The sequence below is a fragment of the Paroedura picta genome, chromosome 10, assembly GCF_049243985.1.
Source record: "Paroedura picta isolate Pp20150507F chromosome 10, Ppicta_v3.0, whole genome shotgun sequence".
Lineage (NCBI taxonomy): Eukaryota > Metazoa > Chordata > Lepidosauria > Squamata > Gekkonidae > Paroedura > Paroedura picta.
In genome coordinates this window covers 55,541,946-55,563,209 of record NC_135378.1, presented here as the reverse complement: position 1 = coordinate 55,563,209, position 21,264 = coordinate 55,541,946, and the positions used below count along the sequence as shown (strand labels likewise).

Here is a 21,264-nt window from a genome sequence, read left to right as displayed (position 1 = left end):
ATTCCTTCCTCTAGGGGCGTTTCCTTCTTTTGTTCTCCCTCTGAGGCAGAGGCTTCAGAGCCTTCTGCAACATGTGCTAGCCTCGTTAAGGCAGTGAGGGGGGGGGAGGCAGAGACTGTTCTTTCCCTCCCAGGCTTGCTGCATCTCTGCTGTTCCTGCCTTTGCTTCTTCAGGCAAGTATACTTGTCTCCCACCCCCACCCTCCATTCTTGTTTGGAAGCTGGGCTTTTGTAATACTCGCATATAAGCTGAGGGGGACTTTTTCAGCTTTAAAAAAGGGCTGCTTATATGAAAGTTTATACGGTAATTTATGGCTTACACTTGTGGCAAAATGATCAAGGGATTTCTTCATAAGCCTAAATTGTTCCAGTGTGCAACACAGTAGAAGTGTTATTTGAATCCATTCTTGAAAGGGAAATGTTTAGAGTTGAAATGAAAATATATCCCATAGTACAGCAGAGACCATATTTCCTATGCTGTATTTTCTAAGGCAGAGAATGGGAGAATAAATGTGCCAACAATACAATCTGCATTGCAGCATCAATAAGGTACTCATATACATCGACTGAACAATTCTTGTTGACTCATTCATGACTGTGTATAAGCCCCGGCTATGCAGTCAGTTCCTTCCACATTATAGCTTAGATCACGCTTTCTCAACCAGGGTTTTGTGAAACCCTGGGGCTTCTTGACAGTCCTGGAAGGCTTCCTGATTGGGCAGGAGTTAATCAATGTTTATATTTTTAAAAAATATTAAACATATATCGGGTCATATAACCATATATGGTCATGTTGTCCTGTTTCCCCCTCTCCCAAAAAGGCTAACGATGGACCTGGAAGAGATGGGGTCCAGGGTAGGCGTGTACACAGCTAGGCTTCCCAACCATATTCTGCACAATTGCACCCTCCTGGGGTTTGTCAAAGTCTGAAGAATATTTCAAGGGCTTCTTAATGATTAAAAAGTTGAGAAAGGCTGGCTTAGATGCACACCAAGCAATTGAAAACTTTAGCTCCGCTATTTTAGACTTCAACAGGCTATGATCACATGACTGACCAATCTGATGATTGCTCAGGTTACTGGCCTGTTTTAATGCAAACTAAGACTGCTGACTAACGAAGGGCTGGTAGCATTAGCCAGTGGCAAAAAGAAATGGAAGAGGGGGGTCTTAGCCAGAGATCACGTGAAATTTGATAATATTTTAAATGTACCTAAATATCATGTGAAATTTGATAATATTTTAAATGTACCTAAAAATAAACTATGATTTTGGCTATGAATACCTTCCCATTGGTTCCTTTCTCTTGAAAGCTTAGGAGGCCCTGCCTAGCAACACAATAACTTTGGAGTACTCAGGAATGAAGACGGAGTGCCTTTGGGGGCTCTTGCTAAGGTTCTTTAATAGCATTTCCTTCGGCAGATGCCCACAAGCAAATGATTGTACGGTTGGAAAGGTTAAGTAAGTGGCCATGCAGGAAACTAAGCTACTTAGCTTATTCATATATTTGTATGGGTTATTCCCGCAAAAGATCCTCCATCTCATGACCTACTTTATGACTGCCTTTGGTCCTGTTATAAAAGGGCAATAGTCTGTAACAGCGTGAAATAGATTGAGCTCTGTGCTTCAGCTCCTGACCTTGGCTGCGTGATCAGAGTGAAATAAGCTGCACTGAGATCAGGCTAGGAACTATACATTGGAATCAGCTAACAAGTCTCACCAAGGCCTAGATATTTAGAAGAGAAAAAGTCTATGTCTCTAAAAACCAGGGATCAAATTCCTTCATTGCATTTTCTTTGTGTGGGGGAAGAGATTACTAGTGGAATGAGTTATTCAAAAATGTAATTTGACATTCTGCTGCCTTCCTTTCATAAAATAAAATGTGGGCAGAATCTAACTTTTTACAAGGAGGATTTGTAATTTTGCAATGGGAAACAAAATCATAAGTCTTATGGTTACAAAGTGCACTGGATTACTCATGCTAATAATCCACTTCTAGAATTTACAAATGTTATTTTAGTTACATTTTGTTTGAAGGGTGTTTTTTTTTTAAATTCCCAGTACTGGATATGAAAAGGATGAAAAGTGTGAGTCTTGTGGAATAAGTGTAGTGGGGAACTACTTCACATATTACATTTCTTTAAAATACACCAAAGGGAAAAAAATAATACTTTGCTGGTCTCCAAATAAATTGTTTAGGCTGTCAAAGCAGCCACAGAAAGACTAAAATTATCTGAACTGCAATCCTAGGGAAGGAGGGATTAACCTTTTCACCTTCTGCCATTTCCCTAATCAAAAGCATCCTCTTGCTTGGGAGGGCCAAAAAAGCCCAAAAGCATGTGCCTGTTTTTTCCCTGCCAGAGCTAATAGTACCCAAAGGGAAAAGAACAGTTCTGAAATGGTGGAGAGGAAAACAGTTTTTTATTTAAAGGGGAGGACCTTTCTCAGCACCACAGCACCAATCCATTTTACTCCTCCCTCGGAGGCTGCTTGTTAAAACTAAACAACATGCCTGGGGATCAGATGATGAACTCCAAGAGGAACACATAGTTTGGCCCTAACGGGTTTTAGTATATTCATTAAAAATTTAAAGTATGAATATGTGAGAATGTGTTTTTCCAACACATGAACCATATAGGTTAAATTGTCAGGGAACTACATTAGGCTGTAATCCCCTGTTGAGTATACAATGAATGGCAAAGTTGGGTTCACTTCAGGAATGAATCTTACGTTAGCAGAGTTCTCAAGGCACATAATGCAGCAGGGTCTTTCTGGTTCGTGTGTGCTGCTAAGAAACAAAGTCGTTTTGTCTTTGCAAAATTAACATGAGCCTTTTATTGTAAGGAATTCCAGACAGGATAGAGACAGGATTCTAATATAGACTAGATGCACAGAGATGCAGGAAAGCATGTCCTGCCCTTACGGCATCAAGATGGAGTAATGTGGTGAGGGGAGAAGGTGTCTGCCAGAAGGAAGGAAGATTCCCAGGGACTGTTTATGCACTGGAGGTTTCATGTCGGGCTGCAGGCTAGAGTTTTAGTCGTGGCAAGTTGCCCACCTCTTCCTGCACCCACATGGTGGAGCATTTGGCCCAGTGCACCTCATCCACCCCCAATTTGTGCTCTTGAACGGGAGCAGTGAAGTTCGCAGTGCGTAAACGGTCTGAGAGAAACAGTCTGCACATCAAAGGCATAGCTTCAGAGCAGTTGAAAGGAAGGTTGTCCAGGTTATTGGTCTGTCTATCTCCTTGACTCTCTATAGCCCCCTCTGAAGCCTGAGGCTAAGAGACAGAGCAAAGTCCTTCACTTCCAACTACTTTTGCCTAACATGTGAAATAGCTCTGTAAGGCCAGACCTGTAGCCTTTTTTCAAGGCAAAAACAAGAAAAGGAATAGATGTAAGACCAATACAGGAACTAGGCCTTAAGTATCCATGCAGTAAGTGAAGGGGGAGGAGAAAAGAAGCACCACAATTCCAAACCATCACTCTGAGCTGATAAGTATCCTGTTCATATAAGGGACCAGCTAGTCTATGGAACTAGACTTTTAATTGCAATGAGGTACTTAAGAAGCAGGCCATGCACATGCATATCCCTCTTTTCTTCCCTTCTCCAAAGCATACTATAAACCCAGAATACCTAGGCACATCCCCAATCGGACTTCCACAACAAATAGCCATTAACAGTATTTGAGTATCAGATTACCCATGCTGGGAATAGAAATGGCCTTTCAGCCCTCTGCTCCTCAGACTTCCATCACAAGCTCCAGTTCCATCATGCAGAAAGGTTTGTCTCTGCAGAGAAGGAAAAAGTAATGAAATTGTTTACCAGAACATCCTATATAGTTCAGGAACAAATTGCGTGTCAGATTCAGAAAGGTGCTAAAGCATCCATCAGTCGTAACATCAGGAAGCTGAAAAGTTGGTGTCACACACACACACACACACACACACACACCAGCCACAAGGCCTCCAGCAAGTGGGTGGCAGCAACCCCTCTGAGGACAGCATTGCCAATTACAAGAGAGGGTCAATAAAATACATGCTGGAGACATAAAAAGGTGGGGGGAGGGAATTAGAAGTAATAATTCAGCCATAAAGATTCCTACAGGCTGCATAAAAACAGAGTACATATCGGGCTCAAGAGATATTTCAAATTAGAGTTACATGAAGGAAAAGGGAAGGAGGGAAACACCGTACATAGCAAGGAGAGGGGGAGGCCACGGAAACAAGGGATTTCATTTCGAAAAAGAGATGTGGGAGGAAGTTTTACTAAAGGAGTGCATTTCAAAAGGAAGAGATGGCTCTGAATTTAAATATTATTAAAATGTTATGAAATGAAGGCACTATTTTGACCTTAAATAGATAACATTTAAACTGGGGATAATGAGAAACGAAGCTGCCTTGTATTAAAATCAGGCCACTGGTTAGTTAAGGCCAGTAATGCCCCCCCCCCAGGGGACAATGGCTGTCTTAAGATTTTAGGGAATCAGGTTTGCTTTCAACCATAAATCCCTCCCTCAGTTACCAGATATTCTTAAGACAGCAAGCGCAAAGGAATGGGCTCACTGCCGTGAGGTAAGTTTTGAGGAGTACATGTAGAATATGGAGACTATTGGGTCAGGATTTTTATATAAACATAGGAGATTTTTGTATTTACATAAGAAAAGAACAGATCAGCAGCAGAGGTCTCCAGCTAGACAAAGACTGAGGCATGTCAGTGGAAGCCAGCTATGGCTTCAGAGAATGGTTTGAATTTTCTTTAATGCTTTCTGGTGCAAACAGGCTGGATCCTCTCACACACACAGGGCTCCACCCACACCAGCCCATCCTTTTCCAAGAGTCAGACTAAATGGTAAAAGCTCTACTCATTGCCAGAGATGGGTCGAATTATCGGTACTCAGTTCTCTCTCAGAGGCAGAGCTAAACCATCCTGCCACACTACCAGGCAGAGCTACCCGCCAAATTGCTCTTTTGCTGGGCTCTCCCTGCCCTCCTCACCCTGAGGCGGAGCTGAACTCTTTCCTGCTGTGCTTCCCTCCCCCTTCTGAGAGGTTTGGATGCTTGAGCAACACTCCCCTCTGCTCAGCTGAGTGGCTGTTTTCCCCTTCAGGGGCAGATCCGCCTCTCATCCGCTACACTTACTGACACCCAGCAGCCTTGGAGAGTTCAGTGGGCATTCCTCTCCTAACACGGCTGGACTTCCTCCCGTGTAATGTGATTTTTCCACATACCAAAATACCTCTGAAATCCTTTTCCTAGGGGTTCCCAGTCCCCCGGGAACAGGAATTCAAGGAGTGGGGGGCAGGTTCAGTCTCCTATGGGAGGGGAAAGGTGAAATACTTGCACACTGCAGGCAGAAGCCCTTGTGCCCCAGGAAATATTACTTTGGATCCAAGTCAATGTCTGTCTGATGGTTTTGCTGGAGGAACAAAATGCCGTTAAAAGAAAGTGGGGCAGGAGTCTACCCTAGCCGTACTTTTATTTCTGAAATGCCCCTTTACTTGATGGATACATTGACAAGGCTAAATCCACTTTTCATATGAACATGTGAAGCTGCCTTATACTGTCTCAGGCCAGTGGTCTATCAAGGTCAGTATTATCTACTCTAGGGGTAGTCAAACTGAGGCCCTCAAGATGTCCATGGACTACAATTCCCATGAGCCCCTGCCAGCATTCCCTGGCAGGGGCTCAGGGCTGTTGTAGCCCATGGACATCTGGAGGGCCGCAGTTTGATTACGCCTGGTCTACTCAGTCTGGCAGCAGCTCTCCAGAGTCTCAGGCAAAGATCTTTTGCATCACCTTCTGCCTGCTCCTTTCCGCTGAAGATGCTGGGGGTTGAGCCTGGGACCTCCTGCATGCCAAGCAGATGCTCTGCCACTGAGCCACATTTCCAGGTTTGCAAAATGAAATAGGACTTCACTAAAAACTCTTCTTGGATCCTGACGCTGTGTCACAGTACTCCATAATCAATACACATTACATACAACTAATTTTCATTTGAGTCCATGCCAGGGGTGTGAATAATGGCCAACACCCTGAACTCCACGGCTAGAGAGTGTACGCATTCTTCCCCTCCTGGCATGAAACTCACTATTGACATCAAATGGATGTCAGAGGCTGTGAGATGTGAAATTTTCTTACTTTCCTGAATAGAAATTTAACATGGGCAGCATTCTAGACATAAATGAACAACTGCCTCTGTTGAATTTGATCTCTCTCCTTTTTTTTTACTGAGGTCAGGGAGAAAAAGAAACACACCACCTCATCCCTAAGATCCATTATGAAATCATTACCGCTTGTGGGATTTATCGTCAAGGCCTTTCTCTTTCGCTGAGATCCCTAAGCAACAAGCACCTTCACCTACAAAAATCTGTACACCACCAGTTTTGCAAATGCCTTTACTACCATCTAGTGGCCAGTCTTCAGAAAGGCAATTTAAAATAACAGCAGCTTTTCTAAACAGGGACTCTGAACGTGTACAATACATGTATTTTAGCCATTATGCTAGTCTCTTGTGACTTTTCAGTGGCACCAGTTCAGTAAATGGAGATTGCTTTGCTGTGGAAGAATAGTGATGTCTCTATTTACTGTGCCACAGCCGGACCAAGTCGCTGTGATTCATGTCATGACCACAATAGACTACAGCAATTTGCTGTTTGCAGGCCTGCCCTTGAAGGTACCTCAAAGACCTCAAGTAGTCCATAATGCCAGGCTTCTTCACATATACAGTCTATCTTGAAAGAGCTGCACTGGCTTCCCATTGGTTTCTGGGTAAAATTCAAGGTGCTGGTTTTGACCTTCAAAGTCCTAAATCATTACGGAGTGCTATTCTTTGAGACTGCCTCTCCCTTTACAACCCCCCTCAGCAGTCATCATTTTACAGCCTATTGATGGTGCCAGGCCCCAGGTTGCTCATTTGCATCTATCTGGGTGACAGCTTTTTCAATTATAGCTCCGCGCTGGTGGAATGCCTTCTCTGATGCAGAACCTCCTTTGATGCCACAAGGCCTGTAAGGCTGAGCTTTTCTGCCAGGCCTTTTGAGGAGCTTAATGCTGGATCCACCACTATCAGTTACAGACTCGTTGCTTTTTAGACTCAGTATTTTACACTTACTATATTACCTCTATTTTTATACTACTGTGAAATGCTCTGAGACGCACTTTGTGGGAAAAGGGAGGTATATATATTGAATAAATAGAATAAATACTCTCACACAAAAAAAAGCACAACACTCTGGATAAAAGAGCTGGGTAGCAGATGAACCTCCAAACAGCAAAACAGTAAAAGCACTACAGTTGGCAATGAGCTTGTTATTTTTGCTAAATGTACTTGTATCTCCTCCTCCACAAGAAGCAGATGGCATTAGAAATATCATGTGTATTTATTATTGTAATTTCTCATGTCTATAAGAGGGCAACCTTATAGAATGTGACTGCGGTATGCCTAAATGTCTCTCTTCCTTATTCATTTACTTCATTTAGACCCAACTTCCTCTTCAGTGTGACTTTCATGCCCACAACAGCTCTGTCAGGTAGGTTATGCTGAGAGTGTATGCGTAGGACTGGCCCAAGATCACCTAGCAAGTTCCCATTGCTATGCAATGAACCCCTTGGGACAATCAGTACCTTAATTTCCCCCTTAACTACAAAGCTATTGAAGGTGAGTTTCTACCAGTCCACAGACATGAAGACATTTCTCTCAACACCCTCACAGAAACAAATCTACTCCACTTCCATTACTCATTTCTGCCTTCATTTTTCTTTCTCATGGTGCCAAGGATCAGTTCATACAGCCCTCCCAGTTGTTCAAACTCAATCATCTCTCTTAGAGCCCCACCTTCTGTGTTGATGACCTTCTTTAGTCTTGAAACTGGTTGGTAATTTCCAGGGGCTTTCCGCACCGGGATCCTTGTAGCAAATTGTTTGCTGAACGAAAAATTGCCATTTAAAATAGTGGAATTCGTCGTTATGCATACCTGACTTTGTAGTGGAATCCAGTTGCATTTCCATCGTTTCCCACAAGCTTCCGGTTTCAGCAAAAATCGCTAGAAAGGAAGCGCTATTGCCGAGCTCGTCCCGCCCCTGGCCGTCAAGCAGCTAATGGGTGGCCGTTAGCATGCTCCCAAACAGCCCCTTTCCCTTTAAGAAAGTTTTTTAAAAAAAAAAACACACCAGTTGCAACGAATATGCGTTGATTCGTTGCAACGGAAAGACCCATCCAGCGGGCAGGTGTGTTTGAGCTGCCGTTTCATCGTTGCCACGCTCCCCCCGAGTTAAAAAAAAATCCCCCCCCCCTTCACGGGCGCGATTTTCGGCCGAAAACAGTGTGAAAAATAAAGGGAAAATACATCAGCAAACGGGCTTCTCTGTTGTTTGTGCTTAGTGACTAAACAGCTCTGGGGAGGGACTGAAGCCGAGGAAGCCTCTAAACAAAGGCTCGCCGGTGCATTGATCTCTGCTCGCTCGGAGAAAAAAAAATGGTGATCGCTTCGCCGGAAGATCAGAGAAGAGAGCTAGGGGGAGGGACTTTGTAGAAACCACAACAATGGTAATGCACAGAACTTTCCCGCTAGTGTTGCAGATTGGTTGCAGGAGTGTAGCGCTTTCCGGAGGGTGAATCCACTTTTGGGGATTTCCCTGAAAGCGCTACAAGGAAGCGCTTTTTGCGGATCGGTTTCAGGTGTGTGGCAGATTGTCAACGACGTTGTGCATAATGGCAAAACTGTAGCGTTTTCAATTGGCAACCATTGTGAGATTTTGAAGGAGTGCGGAAAGCCCCCCAATTTTCTTCAGGGTGTGCATTCCTAGTTAAAACAAACTAGACTAATCCAGTTCAAGTCGCCTCAGGATTGTGCCTATGCATGTGAGAAAGAAACCCCGCCACCACTTCTATGGATCCATGAGAGCCATTTTAGATTGCAGAGCAGATATTTCCAGACAACAGCCCATTTTAGAACACCATAAAGTCCTACTTCTTCATATTTCATGGGTTTACCAAAATAGATTTTTATTATCCTTATTAAAAGAAAACTTAAACATAGAAATTGTTAAACTAGCTATGAAAGATTAAATTTATAGGCACAAAGAAGTTTTCAATTTGGATAAAGGTCAAAAGCATCAAAAAGCAAGCCAGAGATTGATTCTTGATTTTCGTTTACTACAGTATAGTACTTATGGTTCACTAGCTAGTCCATGCAATGGGAATCGGGAGACTTGAGTTCAAATCTCCACTCAGCCATGAAGCTCACAAGGTGACCTTGGGCCAACTATTCTCCTTCACTTAAATTACTTTGCAGATTTGTTGTGATGATACAGCAAAAGACATTGCTCTAAACTCCCTGAAGAATGAGTAAGATTTAAATGTAGGGTACTCCTTTTGCACTTGTCTAAGCTAAGATGTTCTGTCTATCAATATGACAAACTGAAACACCCAAAGGTGATAGTGAATCTAACATTTTCTGACTCATTGCAACATATTCCTCAGGGGCAACTTTGTACTTTTCATGAGGGTATACTCACAGAAACAAATCTACTCCACCACATATCATCTTCAAAAATGTACAGTGTGCTAGTGCATTTTAAACACTGCAGAATTGTTTTTCCCTTCACATTTCATTTAATTAAATTGAAGGTTGAATTGCCTGTCTTTCAACATCTACCACATTTCAGATGGGACATCAGGTTAGCTATACTTCCCTCAAAGTGTCATCCATTTCTTAGCCTCACAAATGTGTTTCCATTCTACGAGGAACACAGAGAATTAATTAGCAGATATTCACTAGAGAATCCTTCTGTCTCCATTATTTAATTACAGGCTCAGTTCTTCAAACCAAAATGGTCTCCTTTTAACTACTTTATAATGTCTGAAGGGTAGATTCCTTTTTTTACCTCATAACATAGTATAATATGTGAGTTCAAATGTTGAGCTTAAATTCTGGTTTTCACTCATTTTTTAAAGAAATAAAAGCACACAGAGCTTATATGTAAAGCCAAATAGTAATTCAGCCTTGAGAATTGCAGAAAACAGCATTTAGTTAGAAAAGAAAGTCCCCATCAGCAGTAAGATACACAGCACTTGGTGTGAGAAGTAAATTGAACCTTGAGGCAATTTCATTTTTTTCCCCTCTCTTATTGTTTTTCTTCATTTAAAAAAAAAATCCATGTGGGCACTGGGCTATTAGTCCCCACACAGTACACAATGGCTTGCAGATTCTGACAAAAAAAAAACTGCTGGGATGATTATTCATCCCTCCATGAGATGCTCTGTGAGTGGAGGGGGCTCCATCGTCTGCATTTTGTGAGATGGTCCCATGTGTTTTCTCAGCTCAATCAAGTGTGCTACAGACTGTCACAGTGGTCCTTGATGCCAAGAAAAGCAAATGTAGACAATTGTGGCAACCTGAGTTGAATTTTAATAGCTTGTCATTTCTGCAAATACACAGAAAGCGTCTTCAGCTATTGAGTATGTGTGAGTGTGTATTAACAGTGAACCCTAAGCAGAGTTACCCTTCTAAGCCCATTGACTTCAGTGGAATCAGAAGGGTGTAACTCTGTTCAGGACTACACTGCTAGCAATTAAACTACAATCACTCAACTGGACTGCAAAAGCTTTTAAAAGTATGCCTAACATAACGGATAACTGTTGCTTAAATATCAACATCCCATTCTACTTTCAGGTCATCCCTCTGAGCCTAAGAGAGAGAGAAAATCTATTTTTAGTTGGAAACTTTTCACTCTCCCATTTATAGGAGGAAGATATAAAAAGAACAATAAGTCAACATGATAAATTATGATAGAAATTCACAATAACAAGAGCTTAAAATCTGAAGGTGGATTCTATTTGTGCCACCAAGGCATGTGTCTGAAAATTATTTAAAGCTCACCAGACAAAAAAACAACATCCACCTACTCATCTGGTTCTACAAACCAGAGTTGTTTCCCTTTGGAAAAGCATTTTTCAAAAGCCCCAATTAACCTTGATTGAATTCTGCCTTTGTAATATCAGGAATTTTAATTGACTGGGAAGGTGATCATAAATCTCTGCTCAAAATACAGCTTGGCCATTAGCAACTCCCCTGCTGGCACAGCTAAGTGTCACAGAAAACAACTTGACTGTTTTGAAAATAAGATTCTTTTGCAGATCATAAAAACAAACATTTTGAAGAATTAATTCCCTGGCAGTTAGGCCTTAGTCTGGGAGAATTCTTGTTCTCCAGGGTTATTTAGCTATATTGAACAATTATTGAGCAACATCTTCAGGAGCACAATGTTATACTTAGGTGTGACCCCTCAGTAAACAGTACATATGTTGTATGTCATATCTGAGCATTTTACCGGATGTTTCTCTGGAGGGGGGGGTCCGTTCCTAATCATGGCTTATACATATTTTGCCCTCGGGAGTCAAACCAGAGCACAAAAATGCTGTTTGAACCAACTGTTAGGTAAGCTGCTGGTCATTCAACCCACCAGTATTGCTGGCTGAAACAATGCACACTGCTAATTCTGACCCAGTGCTTTGACTCTACTGCTAACACTGTTCATTATACCCTCACCATAAAATTCTAACCCTACACTCAAAAGCTTAATTCTATTTTGAAACAAAAGACTGAATCTGAACTTCAGATTCAAATCGGTAGTCTGGTTGGTCTGAAGTAGCACAATAGAATCAGAGTCCAGGAGCACCTTTAAGACCAACAAAGATTTATTCAGGGCATGAGCTTTCGAGTGCAAGCACTCTTCGTCAGACTAAGAACTCCTTAAATGACCGTGGGAATATATAGCAAAAATTAATTCTGTTACATTAGTAAACTGTGTCACACATCCAAATACAGCCAATGATAATTCTTTGCCCCAACAGCCAATCAATCCCCTTGAAATTCAGTTGTTGTTCACACCAACATGGGAGAAATGAAACTGTCTGTGAAAGTGATCAAAGGCTATCACATCACCATATGTTGCTTGCCCCATCTGTTCCCATACCAGTGTGAAACATTCTTACAAGGTAACTATCTTATCCCAAGGCCAGGGAGTAAACTCAACAGACCATAACATTACCATTACTTTACAGTCACATTTAGCCATATTATCACAATATCACAAATAAAATAAGTTGTGAGGAATATGGATACACAAGTTGAACAAGGTTAGCATGAATAGTGGGATAAAAAAAACTTTGTTTTTTTGTCCTGAATAAATCTTTGTTGGTTTTAAAGGTGCTACTGGACTCTGATTCTATTGAATCTGAATTTCTAGCCCTAAATGTAACTTTGCAATGTATCCCTGCCTATAACCCATGTAGCTTAATCCTTGGTAATCTTACCACTACTCTAACTCAAATCCTAACCAGCAGTTAAGGAGAGGAGTGGAGGCAGGCCCCACATGCAAGTAGGGGTGTGTAGAGAGTCTAAGAACACACACACTATGGAACAGGTTTCCCCTTGATATAGGGTAAAGTGCTGCCTGAGGCAGTTTGATGTGCTAGCTCCTAACGACACCTTGATGGGTCTTCTAGAGTTGAACAATGATCCAGGCGAAGCATAATGGGTCCACCAGGAATTGAATTATAGGTGTAAATGATTCTTCATGATCCTTGGATTACTGGATAGGAAAGCTACCAGGTTTGGGGAACCATGTTAAGTATTGTGTGATAAGGATAAATGGGTGAGGATGGAGCTTAGTTGGATTCGATGCTAGTTTCTTGGGAACCCTATTGTCCTAAATTATGCAGCTCCCAAGAGGGGGGGGGTCATTAATGGGTCAGCTGTTCCTTCCCACATGCCTAAGTTACATGACTCGCCCTGGCAGACATCCATTGTAGTGTCATTTTAGGCCAGGCAGTGTGTTGCTTTATGATATTTGAAATGATATTAGAGGGAGAGTATTATTTTCTATCTACAAAGTGCCCCTCAATGAGAAGAGGGGTCTGACTGCTAACATTAGCTGCAGGAGGCAATGTTCATATGAACAAAGCTATCACGATGGAGCACAGGGAGAGAGACATCCCTTTCCAAAAACCTTTTCACTGGTTCATGTGTTAGAGAGGGATACTCAGGTGACATATGAGAATGTAAGTGCCACTGGGGCAATATATTTGACTTACGGTAATTAAAAAATAGATAAGGGATGAAAAAAGAACAACTTTGGATATGAGAAAATGATGGAAGCCGCATCTAATCTGGAGAGCTGGGTTTAATTCCCTGTTCCTCCAAATGCAGCCAGCTGGATGACTTTGGGCTAGTTACAGCCTTGATAGTACTGTTCTGACCAAGCAGTCCTCTCAGCCTCACCTACCTCACAAGGTGTCTGTTGTGGGGAGGGGAAAGGGAAGGTGATTGTAAGCTACTTTGAGACTCCTCCTGGTAGAGAAAATGGGGGTATAAAAGCCAACTCTTCATATTCTTTTTCAGACCCATGAGAAATTTAACATAGAGGGTGAAATATCATCAGACATACTAAGTAATTCAAAGGATGATCCCAAAGGTGAAGCAGGAGTATCACGAGGAAATTATAGTTACTCCTGATAATTCAGGAAAAGAGGTAGTGGAAGAAATTATTGTTAACCAACTATAAAGGCTTGTCAAGATGAGCAGCTTGAGAATATGTTTGAAAGATCCTCAGGAACAAGTAGGGTTCAGCCTAGAATTAACATTTCAGTGAGAGCACTGGGCTAGTGTTAACCCCTTTTTCTTTTCTGTTGGTATGAACTGTATTTTTTTCTTTAAAATTCCTACTCAATCAATTCATAAGGATCAGAATTTTAAGACAGCTGGTCGCTGATTCAATTCCAAGTGCTTTCAATGAGGTTTGGACACCTAATTCCTTGGCAACTGAAATTCCCAGCTTTAATTATTTTTCTAAGAATGAGGCTTTAGGCTTTACTTTTTTATAATCTGTGAATTGTCAGAGGCTCTCTTCTGACTGCATTGTGCAGCTATTAACACCACAGCATTCTTTTTAAAATCATTACTTCAATGTTCAGAAGCCAAGGTTAAAAAGTGTGGGCTCAGAGTCAGCTCTAGGCAAAGTAGCCAAGGTTGGGGAGGCAAGGTATAAAATGACGGGGGATCCCAAAACGAAGTGTGGCCGATAACAGGAGCAACCACACATAAAATGTTTAGAATTCTGAAGCCATGCAGGGGGATGAAATACATGCAATACACTTTCCCCCAGACACTCCTATATTTATAGGACCAATGCAGCCAAAAAAGTAAGCAGATTCCAGCTTGAATCAAATCAGAGCGTTATGATGGCAATTAAGTGCGATAAATTGCCATCTCATGATGACACAGTCAGGTTCCCATGAGAAACTACCACATCCCTCTGTCTAAAGCTTATTTTGTGATTCTAAGGGATTTCCTCACACCCAAACCAAAATAAACAATCTGTGCTTGGGGGACAATAACTTCACATTCCATTCTCCCAAAGAGCCTCCCAAATGATAGTAAACTAAAATCAAGCCCTTAATCATCTGGATAACTTGATCTCTTGCCACATTAGCATTCCCCAGTAGTAATTCAAGTAGCAAGAAAAAACTGTTTCTTCCACAAGCAGAAAAATATGTGAATTTCCTGTGCACACCAGCATTTTGGGTTCAATTTCACGACTCTTGATTGGACTCACATTTCAGGATCAAGTAACACAAGTAACTCTCCCACCTCTACTGTTTTTGCTGTCAGTTCAGTTTTCCCTCCACAACTTATTTTTTTTAAAGAAGGGCTCGGGATGGTTTACAACATAGTAATACATTCCATTAAAACAATAGTAAATTCAGCTTACCTATTAAAACCAGTTTATGTTAAAAGCACTGTTATATAAAAGCCCAGGAGTTCCCACCCTTTCTCAAGGGGGGGGGGAGAGAAATAAAGTACTATACAAATGTAACTCTGTGGCAATTAGATGTTATTTCTATGTCCAGTTACAACTCTGTCTTGCAGGCCCTGCAGAACTGTTTTCAGTCCTACAGGACCCTGATGTCACCCAGAAGACTGTTCCACTAGACTACTGCAAGAGCAGATAAGCACTGGCTCTGGTTGAAGCCAGTTTCACCTGTCAGGGGCTGGGGACTTTTAGCAAGTTTTGTGTGCTGGAGCATAGGTTCCTCTGAGAACTTCTTCAACTCCAGCTGTCCTGTTCACTTCCCCTTTCCTTGCTCCCTTAAAGCTCTACTCCAGAGATGCTGAAGGGGATTAAATTTACACTAAAGGCTTTAAAATCATAGAATAGAATCATAGAGTTGGAAGGGACCTCCTGGGTCATCTAGTCCAACCCCCTGTACAATGCAGAACACTAATAGCCCTATCGCTGACACTGTAACCTGCCACCCCCTTGAATCTTCACAGAATCAGCCTCTCCGTCAGATGGCTATCCAGCCTCTGTTTTTAAAAACGTCCAAAGATGGAGAACCCACCATCTCCCGAGGAAACCTGTTCCACTGAGAAACTGCTTTAACTGTGGTGCCCAAAACTGAACACTATACTCGAAGTGAGGCCGAACCGGAGCAGAGATTTAAAAAGCAAATATAGAATCAATTATAATTACAGTCTTAACAAGCAAGCTCAGTAGAAATTGATAAATCTGATATAGACGATAGTTTATGATCTGGTTGGCTGGAGACTCAAAAATGATTAGAATGAAGTTACTATGTCGGTTCTTTGTTGTTGTTTTTTCTCTTCTTTTATTTGTACCTCCCGCCCCCTTTCCCATCTGTATATAAATCCTTAATAAAAAATCATGGGAGAGAAAAGAAACTCTACTCCAGAGACCACTCTCACTCTGCCATCCATGCAATCCCCTTCCCCTTTCTCTTAGCTGTGTTCAGCTAATCACTAAACCCTCTCTGCATTTCTCTGCCTTTTTTTCTTTTCATTCTCTGCTTCAAACCCAATGTCTCCTTTCCTAATCTGCAACACCTTCCCTCCCCTCCCTCTTTTCCCCCATTCTGTTGGGGATACCATACCTATATACCATACCTATATCCATGGGTAGGTCCCACTTGAACTAGACATGGGGGACACAATCTAACCTGATAGTGCTTCTACTAGAAATTATCCAATTGCTTCTCACTGCATTCCACAGTTGTGAGTGCACCCTAGATTGCAAGGGTACATTTGAGTGTACTCATAACCAAATCGAGAAACAGATCAATTATGAAATTTGAGAACATATAGAATGTGCATTATGCAAGTAGGAGACAAATAAATAGAATAATAATTTAGAATGGAAAATGGCTCAAAAATTGTACATAACTGTACTGCAATCCAGAAGCAGCATGAGAACAAGTTTTTAAAGTACCATTTTTTAATATAAGTGTATAAGATCTACCAGCTTTCTGCAGGGCCTGTAAGACGGAGCTCTTCCGCCAGGCATATGGTTGAGGCCAGGGCAGCTCTCCCACAAATACATCAGAGCAGGGGTAGTCAACCTGTGGTTCTCCAGATGTTCGTGGTCTACAATTCCCATGAGCCCCTGCCAGCATTTGCTGGCAGGGGCTCATGAGAATTGTAGTCCATGAACATCTGGAGGACCACAGGTTGACTACCCCTGCATCAGAGGATCCCCTCCAATATTGAGATCTCTAACATCAAAATCATTGTTAGATCTATTGTATTGGTGCCACCCTCTTCTGAATATTATTCTCCCCACCAGGCTGAACTTGGGGGGAAGTCAGGTAACTAAGATCAGAATTGTGACCACCGCCGCTTATATGTTATATGTATCTTTTGTTGATGTTAATTGGGGTTTTTATGGGCATTTTATAGTGTTTTAACTATTTATGTTGTAAACCGCCCTGAGACTTATTTGGAGAAGGGCGGTCTAAAAATTTAATAATAATAATAATAATAATAATAATAATAATAATAATAATAATAATAATAAGGAAGTGGATTTTGAGCAGAAACATATTTTATTTTCTTATGATAAGCTATGAGATATATAATAGACTTTCCTATGTATTTTGATATATTACCAGTCAAAATTTATACTGAGTATACAGAAGCAGCTAAAATAAGTAATATTGAATATGTAGTCATGATGAAAACAATAATGTAGTTGCAAAATAATTAGCTTTGAAATCTGACACCTAAAATGTTAAATATAGACGTATCTTAACAGAAGTAAGGACTATCCTATTTTTACAATGAAGGGGATGTTGAGAAGAAATAGTTTGTTTTTTGTTAGATATAATATCTTTGATACACACAATAGTTTTTTTTTCTTTCAGTATCCTTTCTATGTTGTTACTTTGCTTTCTAAAATAAAACAATGTATGTGGAGATGGGGGAAGAGAAGACCAAGGATCTTGCAGAGTTGCAAGGTCTTTTAAATCAAGGGTGCATCCCAGGTGGAGTGAAGGTTTAACAGCTTACATCAGAGGTGGCTGAACAAAACAAGCCACTAGAGTGAAAAGTTTCATCTGTTCTAGAAAATGATCAAATGAATTATATGCCTACCATGCACATATTCCACACAGTTTGAAAAGTGCCTTAGGTAGAAATGAAAAGCGACATTCATGATGGGTAGTTTGCTGTTCTCTTGAGCAGTTGGGAGCAGAGGTCTTGCAATTTTGCTTCATATTGATTTAGCGATTCTTCCTTTCAGCCCCCCAATCTAAAGCCTGTGTGTATTGCAGAAAAATCTGCCCCCTCTCTCTGACTTTGAAGAAAGTTCAAGTGAAATCAATGGGTCTTGCTTCTACGTTTGAGTGCTTACAATTCAAGAATTTGTTGGCTTCACTATAAGCACTATATTTTTTACTAGGTTGTGTACTAGGCTTCGGTCATTATACAATTGTTCTATGACTTTATTAGATGCATATGAAGTATCATGAACCTATTTTAGTTCATGATTTCAATGGCCCAAGTATATGTAACCAAGCGAGAGAAAGATGCTGTGTTTCTGTGTGTGAGATTTTTCCCTAGTGCTTTTCATGAACATGTACCTTATATTTTTAAGGGTTTTATTTTCCTTTGGCAACAGAAACACCTCCATAGCACAAGTTATTATTGAATTATCCCACAAGCTATTTCTCAGAAAATCCATTCACAGAGTTGTATTAACAGTGTATTTGTTTCTGTTTCATTAGATCTCTAGTGTAAGGCACAGGGCATTGTATTCCCCACATGGCAGCCTGTCTCCAAATACAATTATTTGGAGGTACTGAGAACGTTGAGCAGGCCACAGTTTATATGGATTGCAAAGTGCAGAAAAACAAGGCCTGATGGGGGGAAGGGATTTTTTAATGCAGTATTATTTTCTGATTCTTATCTTTGTGCACTGTTTCAGCAAGGGATTTTTTTTTTAATCTGGAAGGAAGTGTAAACTTTCCTGGAAGGTAGAGATGTGACACAGGACCATTTTGGTCAGCTTACTAAGAGACAGATTCTCATAAGCATATTTAACACACTGAAGTTGACAAATATTCTTAGTGCTTAACCAGCTGAATCAATTTAACACCGTAGTTCAAACAGACCATTCAAATTGCAATTCAACATAGGTTATTTGTTTTGAATATGCTGAATTGCCAGCCAGAATTCCATTGTATCCATTATAGTACAAATATGTATATACTAGGCTTCAAAGCCTGTCCATAAGGACAGGCTTTGAAGGAGCGGGGGTAGCCCCACCTCGCCAAAATCTCCCACTCCCGGCTTCCTCCCCCGCGAGTCCCCAGCTTCAGCACAGCCCTCGAGGGCCATGCCGAAGCCTCTCCCACCTGCCCCCCTCCCTCACGAGTCCCCGGGCTGGGGCGAGCCGAAGCCTCCCATCGGCATCTGGCCACCTGGCCCTCCTCCAGGCCCCAGGCCCTGTCCCCATGGAAGCCTCCCCTTGTCCCAGCTTTGGCATGCCCTCCACCCAGCCCCTTGTCCGCGGGCCTCGGAGCGTGCTCCAAGGCCTCGGAGCTGCGAGGCCCGCATGGAAGGCTCCACCAGCCGGGTGCCTATCTGGCGGGGGGGGGGGTGTGGGCAAGTTGGGAGGCACTGTGCACCTCTTAACTGGTCAGTCCGGGGCCAATCAGAAGTCGCACTGCGTGCGCCTCCCAATTGGCCCCTTGGCCCTGGACTGACAATTGGCCCCTTGGCCCCATCTCTCAGGATAATTTAATGTCACACCAAAAACACTACTTTTATTTACTAATTGTTGTTTGTTTGTTTTTTTGGTTACGGAAATAAAATGATAACCTGTAAGTGGTTGTACTTTTGGGGCTACTTATATAGGTTACTATGGCCAAAAAGGAAAAAGGTGTAAAACCACATATTTCTGCATTCTGCTTTTGTTTAAAAAATACCAGAGTAGTTAAGTCAGAAAGAGGAGTAGAAATGTGTTAAAGAAACAAACTCAAGGCTAAGCAACCATCAGTTCCAAGTTACTGAAACAGAATGAAGCTAAAGTAGACTATGCACGCTTAACTTAGTAGACCTGTTTTGATTCAGTCTCTTGGCCCATTCCACACAATGGGTCTGACCTTTACCCTAAACAGAACCTGTACATTAAATGAAATCATCAGGAAAGGGAGCAGCTACTGTGAAACTGAAAATACATTTTCCTTTAGCACTTAGCAACTCCTCCAGTGTCCATTAGGCATCACATTCTCTGTGTGTGAAGGTTCAGCATATTCCCAAAATGCTGGAAGAACTAGTAAGCAAATGAACAAAACCAGCAAAGAACCGTAGCCTGTTTTTAATGCTCCTTCTCAAAGTTAGAGAGCTCTGACAAAGTGGACTATAGCCAACAAAAACTTAAACTAGAATATAAATCTTCTAGACTTCAAGGTGCCAAGAATTCTGTTTACTTTTGTTGCCAAAGACTAACAGCTCTCTTCCCCATGATAATTCACTTTGCCAGACTATCTCCTACCACTTACCAAAGAGCTTAAGGCCCCTTTTCAAAAGAGGATTGTTGTTTTATCTATCTGTAGGAAAATTAAGTCTGACTTTCTTCTTACAAACCGTCATGAGGACTTATGAGCCAGACTTGCAGAAGACTATAGCTGAGGGATGTAGGGATTGCTCTCCAGGACACAACAGACATGTATTTGGGGAATCCTGACAAGTTCAAATCACACACAGTGGCAATGTGTATGACATTAGGAAAAGCGGATATGTTTTTATGCCAATTTATAACCAAGACTTCTGGAGGCATCTATCATAGAAACAGCAAGAAGGGTATAAGGCGTTAACCTCTGACTTCCAAAACCTTGACTTCTCCAGTCCTGCTTGAAATAAAGGGCTCCTAGTCTTTCAATAATAAACGTCATACTACTGACTGGTTATTTTTTCCTGAGCAAGAACTAGAAACAATAAACATTGCATGCATTGACTATGAGACTTACATTTCTGATTGAGAACAATGATGGTCACATGCTTCCATAGCACTCAAAATAGAACAATGTTGCTTAAGAGGAAGGGAGTTGGGGGGGGATGCTGTTGTAATACTCCAAACCCACAAATGTCGTCTCATCAATTACTTTCTTAGATATATTCAGCAGTATGATATTCCATTCACTCTCACCAAGTTCCCAATGGAAATCAACCTAGAAATGTAATGCTAATTTATTCATGACCCACTTCACTGGAATAAATCAATACATGTCTCACTACTGACCTTAAGCCAAGTTACAATGAAGGTATTCTGAAATTGTTACTTACCATTATTACCCATATATCCACTGTGGGAACATTCCTCATTTTAAATGGAATTACTCGTGATCTTACCCATTCCTTAGAAGTATGTGCAAATATTGATACAGAGGTAACTGTAAATTTAAGAAAAAAAGAAAAACAAAGCACCTGAGTGGGAAAAAACCAACACTGCAATTAAAGGACGGAACCAATTTGTCATTTAACCTAAAGCATACTCATGCTGACAGATGTGAATCACAGTGGGATTGATTACAAATATGATGACATTTCCCCACCCTCATACCCCAACTCTGGTACATTAAAAATACATTCTCACTCATTTTGGTTCTTGCCTTAGTTTAGGATAGATTATACCTCTGAGCCTGAGGGGTACAGTAAACAGTCTTTTCTCCACCAACAAATGAGTATTATCTCACATAATAGGGTTTTATAAACAAAACAAGGGAAGAGAAAAACAGACTGTATGATCAGTAGAGAGCTTACTAGCTGTTAAAGAATTGTTTCCCATGAAGGAAATGCTCAACATGTTTTGTCTTTATTATAGATATATATCATAAGGAAGAACAGCAGCTGGGTAAGACTTGTGTTCACCAACTGAAATTGGGAGGACTTCAGAGAGTATAATCCTAT

At 41.4% G+C, this 21,264-nt stretch overlaps 1 long non-coding RNA gene across 8 annotated transcripts in view; it reads right to left on the bottom strand.

Annotated features, from left to right (window-relative positions):
* LOC143819116 (uncharacterized) overlaps positions 1-21,264 on the bottom strand; it is a 148,713-nt gene that overhangs the window by 101,910 nt on the left and 25,539 nt on the right. For 5 of the 8 annotated variants that reach the window (XR_013224795.1, XR_013224798.1, XR_013224797.1 and 2 more), the window contains exons 2-3: positions 20,325-20,747; positions 3,699-3,787 (exon numbers count right to left, since the gene is read on the bottom strand). The exons of 2 other annotated variants lie outside the window; for them this stretch is intronic. This is a non-coding gene — a long non-coding RNA (uncharacterized LOC143819116). The remainder of the gene's footprint in view (positions 1-3,698; positions 3,788-20,324; positions 20,748-21,264) is intronic. One more of the 8 variants, XR_013224796.1, reaches the window with a different exon arrangement.